Below are 8321 nucleotides of genomic sequence, written 5' to 3' on the forward strand. Positions count from 1 at the left end.
TTAGTGAATCCAGTGTGTCTGTCCCTTAAGACTCATATGGCCATTCCTTTGACTGAAGCAAAAGGACACACATGGCAAATCTGATCTACAAAAAGAAAATAGGAGGGGCTTCAAAAACTCATGGAAACATTTCACTCTCTTCTGATTCCATCTTTCCGTGGAATCCTTGAAGTCCCCTAGAAAAGCACATATGTGCTCTTAAATATATTGTTAAATATAAGACTATCTTTTTCTTTTTATACCTTAATTTCTTTAAGAGGTGTATAATGACTTAAGGCATTAAAATTTAGGTTTTCTAAAACACATAGATATAAAGTACATAGAAACAATACTATAAAGGAGAATAAGACAAATATTAATATGCTATTACATGATTTTAATTAGTTTATTTGATGTACTCTAGTACTAACTCTAAAAAGTCTGTTGATAGAAAGGAAATAAAAGAAAAGTAGACCCAGAGTATGGGTTTTAATTAACAGGTTTATTAGAGTTAACGACCTGGCCTATTGCTTAGAATGGAATAAGAGTAAAGAGGGAGGGTGAAGGGAGATTGGAAGACTGAGTAAAGAGAGACGAATTGAAAGTAAGAAAGGGAGAGGTAGAAAGAGGAAGAGACAGAGGGACGGACATGCAGCTACACAAGAAGGTGAAGGAAGTCAGAGAGAGCACGAACAAAGTTATCCTGTCTTAATAAACTTTAGGGACCAAAGTAAATTATTATGACTAAAAGGAACCCATGCTTCCCCCTGATTGTCCGTCGCCCCAGGAGAACGGTGAAGAGAGGTGGGAAGGTTTTTGTGAGATGTCCTGAGAATGCGAGGTGTCACTTTAGGTGGGGAAGGAGAAGAGATTAGAGATCTTGGCTATGGCTGAGAACCAGTGTTACTGCTGGACCCTTTAACTGTGATGAATGAGTGATACCAATCTATTGCAATTCTTGGCAAACTTTAAAATAAAATTAAGCACTAAAATATAATCTAAATAGCAAAGTAAAGAGGAAGGGTTAGAAGATTGAGAGGAATGAACACTTAAAAGGGATTAGCATAAACTAAAGCAAGAAAAGAAGAAGAGATTTTAAAAATAGGTAAGATGAATATAAGATAGAGCAAATAAAAGACCGATAATTACATTCAAGTAAAATGCGCCAAAGGTACAGATATGACCAGAAAAAAAAGATAAAAATAGGTGAACATGACAGCTGTGTAAAACATATGCTATATTAAAAGGGAGACAGCAGATAGTGTAAGATATGAAAATAATAATAATTTATAATTTATCAAGGGTTCATAAGGGTGGGAGGGTGGCAGAGGAGGAAATAATGGGGAGCTGATATGAAGACCTCAAATAGAAAGAAAATGTTTTGAAAAGGATGATGGCAACATATGTACAAATGTGGTTGACCCAATGGATATATGGATTGCTATAAGAGCTGTCAAATCCCCCAAGAAAATGATTTTTTTTTAAAAAAGTAAGCATAGGAATTTAGATAAAAAGACTTAATGACAAAGGTATTATAAGGGGCAAAGAATACTTCTTATAACAGGGTTATTATGTTAAGAGAATTTAACAGTTTAGAAGTATGTTTCTATTAATCCAATCCCCAAACCAAATCTACTGTCATTGAATGGATTCTGACTTGTAACAAAGCTATGGGACAATGTAGAATTGCTCTTTAGGATTTCCAAGACTCCAAACCTTGGCAGAAACAACTAGCATCGTCTTTTTTTTTTGGTGGCGGGGGAACTACTGGTGGGTTTATACCTAAAACCTCCCATTTAGCAGCCCAAGACTTACCACACATTGTTATCACAGTTCCTAACACATGCAGCAAAAAGTGACAGAATTTAAGAGAGAGATAACCAAGTCACAATTATTGTAATTTACCACATCTCTCGGGTTTTAAGAAAGAAAACAACAGCAAGGAATAAACAAGGATATACATCAGTGGAATGATGCTGTGATAGTTAAATAAATTGGTATCCATTGAGGATTAGGAGTGTAGGGGTGGTGTCTAGCCTGTCAATCAATATACAGCCAATGAAGCCTCTGTGTGGGCATGGCCTTCTCCTGAGGATTCTGGGACCTCTGGTATTTCTTCCTTGGACCCAAGACACACATTCTCTCTCTTTGTCGCTGTGTGTGTGTCTCTCTTGAGACATCCCTGTGGAGAAGACACATGGAGAGAGGATGATGGAGCTGGAGAAGTTACATGGAGACCCCTGCTAGCGCTGAGATCCTTACACTACTGGATCCCCAGGGTTTCTTACCCACTGGCCTGTGATCTTCCTGCATTCAGCGTCATTGCATGTGTTTCATGAGTCTGAAGAGAACTTTAGAGATTGGTATTGCACAGATGGGCTAAAATCGGATTTATGGACTAGATCTTTACTGGACTGGGATGTTTTCTCAATATGCAATCACTCTTGTATATAAAACTTTTTCTTATACACACATGAGTCTCCCTGGATTTGTTTCTCTAGTCTACCCAGACTAACACATCATGGTACCAGGAGTGGGGTACTAGAGAAACAAATCATAAAGATGGAGAGTGGATATTTATTTGACTTCTGCTTCATGATAGTGTTTCTTTTGGGACTAGCCAGAGGTCAGATTTGTCCATGCAGTTTACTGGGTGGTTTTCTGGAAAGAATATGGGAAGTTAAAATTTGGATTATTTTGTTTGGTTGTAGTCTTTGTTTGTTCCTGTGTGAAATGGCAAAAATGAAAGTTTTTAATGTATATTTTGAGCTCAGGGGTGTAGATAGCCCCTTGAATGTCTCAGAGACACCGCTGGTTAGAGAAAATGGTTGACTGAGGTCAAAATGGCTGCCAGAAGATCTGGTCCTGGCTTGAGGCACATATAGTGTAAGATTTATACTTGTGCTATAACGTGTTTGATGCCACTGTAAACACTACATTTAATTTCAATTTCCTGATTGTTCAATGTTATTATCTAGAAAATTGATATTTGTATATTGTCCACTTATCCTGAGACATTGCTAAACTTGCTTATTAATTCTAGTGGATTTATTTTGTAGATTCTTATTTACTTTTATTCTGCAAAGACAATTATTTTTTCCTGAGAAATATGTGAACTTTCAAGTTGATTCTGAATCATAGAGACCCAAAAACCAAAGTGGAGCTACCCTATAAGCTTTCCCAGCCCGTAATCTTTACAGGAGCAAATCTCCAGTTATTGCTTCCATAGAATGACTGGTTGGTTCAAGCAAGAAACCCTTTGGTAAACAGCCGAGTGCTTAACTGTTGTGCTATCAGGGTCCCTTTTGTTATTTATTGTGTATTTGATGTGGTGGCACATTGAGAAACATTTCCTTTTATTTTGTTACATTTTTCTTATGCTTAGATGAAAATTTACAGAGAAAAATATTAGAATACAACAACAACAAAAGGAAGGAAGGAAGGAAGGAAGAGGAGGAGGAGGAGGAGGAGGAGGAGGAAGAGAAGGAGAAGGCGAAGAAGGAGAAGGAGGAGAAGGAGAAGGAGAAGAAGAAGAAAAACCCTCACTAGCATCAAGTCCATGCTGACTCATAAAGACCCTGCAGAACAGCGTAGACCTGTCCCGGTGAGTTTCTGAGACTGTAATGTGTTACTGTAGTAGAAGCTCTGTCTTTATCCCAGGGAGTGACCTGTATTTTGAACTGCCAATCTTGCGGTTAGCAGCCTAATGTGTAAGCACTAAATCATTGATTGTATTTCCCACAGTTTGTGAGCATGTTTCCCATTTATACCCTGGATTTATCATTTCTTCCAGTTTTTCATACTCTTCTTGCCTTCTTATCATTGTCTTTGGGAAATGCTATCATTTTGATCTCACAAAACTTATTCGTCTAATTGAGACTCACCTCAAGTACTCCCTCAACACAACAACACTTTGTTCTAACAATCCGGCATTCTGTGATGCTCACCTTCCTGACACGATTGCTGAAGATAAAATGGGTGCATAAGCAAATGTGGTGAAGAAAGCTGATGGTTTCTGGCTATCAAAAGTTATAGCCTTTGGGGTCTTAAAGGTTTGAAGATAAATAAGCAACCATTTAGCTGAGAAGCAACAAAGCCCACATGGAAGAACTACACCAGCCTGTGTGATCATGTCGATGTGATCAGGTATCAGGCATCTAAGACCCAGAATAAAGTCATATCCAATTTGAATAGGGGGCAGGGCATGGAGTATAGACCCAATGCCCATCTGATTATAATTGGACATCCCCTCATAGAGGAATCACAGGGAAGAGATGAGCCAGTCAGGTTGCAGTATAGCGCCGAGGAAACACACAACTTTCCTCTAGTTCTTTGGTGCTTCCTCCCCCCCCCCATTATCATGACCTCAATTTACCTTACAAATAAGATTAGTCCAGAACATGCACACTGCTACAGATAAGAGCCCCAAACACACAGAATTCAGGATGGATAAACCCCTCAGGGCCAACAATGAGAGTAGAGATACCAGGGAGTTGACCACAAGGATCAAGCTAGGGGGACAAAGAACAGAAAAGTGGGTGAGGGGCAATGGAGAACAATGGAAGATATGAAAATAATAATCTGTAACTTATCAAGTGTTTGTGAGGGAGGACAGCTGGGAGAGGAAGGGGGAAGAAATGGGGAGCTGATATCGGGGGCTCAAGTGGGAAGAGAATGCTTTGAAAATGATGATGGAGGCATATGTGCAAATGTGCTGGACACACTGGATGAATGTATGGATTGTTTTAAGAGATGTTAGAGCCTCCAATAAAAGTAAGGGGAAAAAACCATTATTAGTCTAAGGAACGTGTTCCTTTGTTTTATGGGTCTATACAAATTGAAATTGCCCTTTTGGAATGGCTTCATTTCCAGGTCAGAGGGGTGTTTTGGGTTTCTCCTGTATCTATCAGACTATTAAGTCTGAATTTTTTGTGTGTGAATTTGAATTTGATTTTTCACAGTTTTCTCCCGGTCTGCCCCTAGATCTGTGTTGTGAACCCAGCTGAGTCAGTGACCTATAGGTTGTGCTACATTGGCATTTTGAACCAACTGCTCCAAGAGACCAACCCTTTGGTTTTCTTGCTCCCCTTTGCTCTAGGTGGGAGGTTGTGTCTTAGGTGGCTCTTCACAAACTTTTAAAACCCAAGTATTACTCACTAAAGAAGGATGCTGAACAGTATCTTTATAAAGTGTACTGTCCAATTAAAGCAGACGTCCTCTACCTCTGTGGTCCTTCACCTGAGAGTGTTGTTCTTCAAGGTGTTTCATTATGTCTGAGAAGTTTTCTTTGTGTACTCTTTTGTTTACAGGAACATACAAGCAGCAGCTACAAGTATATATATATAGAAATATCCACATGTATATAGGTGTCCTTGTACACCCTCCCTTCCCTCTGTACCATCTGATTTTGGTAACGATTGTTTGTTAAATCTTCTGTGTCCAAATTGAAGTGTCTATATTATAGTGATGTTACAGTTGTCCTTTATTTTTGCTTTCCTCTCACTGTCTTTGTCTGTCACCTTTTTGCTGCTTTCACCCATATTATGTATTACATTTCATTCATCATTATTAATACATATTTTGTTATCAATTTTCATATAATTCTCTGTTAGTCATCAAAGAATGTTTGCATGCTTGTGTTTGTAAACCCTTTTTTCTTTTTAAAATATAATTGTAGTCTCATACAACACTTATCTTTTGGTGGTTAATTTATTCCACTCAGGGTAATGTCCTCCAAATTCATCCATGTTCTGAGGTGTTTCACATATTAATTGTTATTATTTATCACTGCATAGTATTCCACTAAGTGTATGTGTCAGTTTATTTATATATTCATGGGCACTTTGCTTGTTTCTACCATTTTTGTTATTGTGACTATGTTGTTTCAATGTGTCTGTTACTAGGTCTTACTGAGTTGGTTCTGGCTTATAGTCACCCCATGCACCATAGCTCAGTGATGTACTGTCTCACAGTTGGTTTGCTTGAGCCTCTGGTTGCAAGCACTGTTTCAATCCATCTCCATAGTGGGTCTGTCACTTTTAAATCAACCTTCTACTCTATCAAGCCTGGTGCCCTTCTCTAGAGACTGTTCTATCCTGATAATGTGTCCATAATACATAACAAAAAATCTCACGATCTCTCCTTCTAAGGGCATTCTAGCTGTATTCACCAAGACAGATTTCTGGTTCTCTGGGAAGTTCAAGGTATTTTTAGTATTTTTCATCACCACCGTAAAGCAAATAATGGTTCCCTGTTATTCCTTACTCATTGTCCAGATTCCAAATATATGTTGTCGTTTCTAGGTGCTGTTGAATCAGTTCCAAGTCATCACGACTCTGTCGACAGCAAAATGAAACTCTGCCTCTCCTATGCCACCCTCACAATTGTTCTTATGTTTGAGGCCATTGATGCCACTTCTGTGTCAATCCATCTTGTTGAAGGTCTTCCTCTTTCTCAGTGCTCCTTTACCAAGCATGATGTCTTCCCACAGCGATTGGCCTCTCCTAACAACATGTTCAAAGTAAGTGAGATAATGTCTCCCCATCATTTCCTCTAGGAGCCTTCTGGCTGTTCTTCTAAGACAGATTTGTTTGTTCTTTGGACAGTCCATGTTACCATGCGACTTTCAAGATTCTTCACCAGTACCACAATTCAAATGCATCAATTCATCGTCAGTCTGTCTTGTTCAATGTCCAACTGTCACATACATCTGATGTTATTGAAAATACCATGGCTTGTGTAAAGTGCACCTTAGTCCTAAAGTAACATTGTTACTTTTCAGTACTCTAAAGAGGTCTTGTGCAGAAGATTTACCCAATGAAATCTGCTGCTTGATCTCTAGACTGCTGCTTCCATGAGCATCAATAGTGACCTAAAGCAAGATAAAATCCTTGACAACTTCAATCTTTTCTCGGTAAGTCATGATGCTATCTACCAGCCTGCTTGTGAGAACTCCAGTTTTCTTTACATGGAGTCATAATTCATACTGAAGGTTGCAATCCTTGATCTTCACCAGCAAGTGCTTCAAGACATCCTCACTTTCAGTAAGAAAGATAGTGTCATCTGTATATCCAAGGTTATTAATAAGTTTTCCTCCAATCCTGATGCCACATTCCTCTTCATATAATACCATTTCTCTGGTTCTATGCTGAGTATACAGTTCGAACAAGTGTGGTGAGAGGATTCAACTCTGACACACATCTTTACTGATTTTAAACCATGCAGTTTTCCCTGGTCTTGTTTACATACTGCCTCTAGATCCATGTACAAGTTCTTTATGAAATAAAGAGGTATTCTGAATTCCAATTCTTTTAAAAGGTGTCTATTGTTTGTTATGATCCACACAGTTCAATGCCTTGGCATAGTCAATAAAACACAAGTAAGAATCTTTCTGGTATTCGCTGCTTTGAGCCAAGATTCACTTGACATCAACGTTGATACCTTTTGTTCCATGTCCTCTTCTGAATCTAGTCTGAACCTCTGGCAGCTCCCTGTCAATGTAGTGCTGCAACTGTTGTTGATGATTTTCAGAAAAATTTTAGTTGCATGTGATATTAATGATATCATTCTATAATTTGAGCATTCTGTTGGGTCATCTTTCTTTGGAATTGGTACAATGGCGATCTCTTCCAATCAGTTGACTAAGTAGCTATCTTCCTAATTCCCTAGATGAATGAGTGCTTCCAGTACTTCATCAGCTTTTGAAATATTTCTATTGGTATTCCTTCAAGTCCTGGAGCCTGACTTTTGACTAATGCTTTCAGTGTGACTTGATGTCTTCATGCTGGTTCTTGCTTATATGCTACTCCATGCAATGATGGAATGTTGACCAGTTCTTTTTGGTACAGTGATTCTGTGCCTTTGTCCCATTTTTTTGTGCTTCCTGGATAGTTTGATATTTTGCCCATAAAATCTTTCAGTATTGAAACCTGAGACTTGAATTTTTCTTGAGTCTTTCATCTTTAGATATGCTGAGCATTTTCTTCTTTTGATTTTCCAATTCTACGTTTTTGCACATTTTATTGTAATTTGGGGCTTTATATTCTCGAGTTGCACTTTGAAATTTTCTGTTCAGCTTTTTTTTCCACTTCATCCTTTCTTCCGTTTGCCCAAGCTCTTATAAGAGCAAGTTTCAGTCTCTTCTGACATCCACCTCGATATTTTCTTTCTTCTCAACGATAATTTTCTGCATGTATGTGATGTTCTTGATATTATCCCACAGTTCATCAGCCTTCGGTCCTTAGTGTTCAATGCATCGTATATCCTTGAAATTCAAGTTGGGTAGACTCAAGGTCACATTTTGGTTCTGTGGACTTGGTTTAATTTTATTGCACTTCAACAAG

Source organism: Tenrec ecaudatus, chromosome 14 (assembly GCF_050624435.1).
Source record: "Tenrec ecaudatus isolate mTenEca1 chromosome 14, mTenEca1.hap1, whole genome shotgun sequence".
In the NCBI taxonomy this organism is placed as follows: Eukaryota; Metazoa; Chordata; class Mammalia; order Afrosoricida; family Tenrecidae; genus Tenrec; species Tenrec ecaudatus.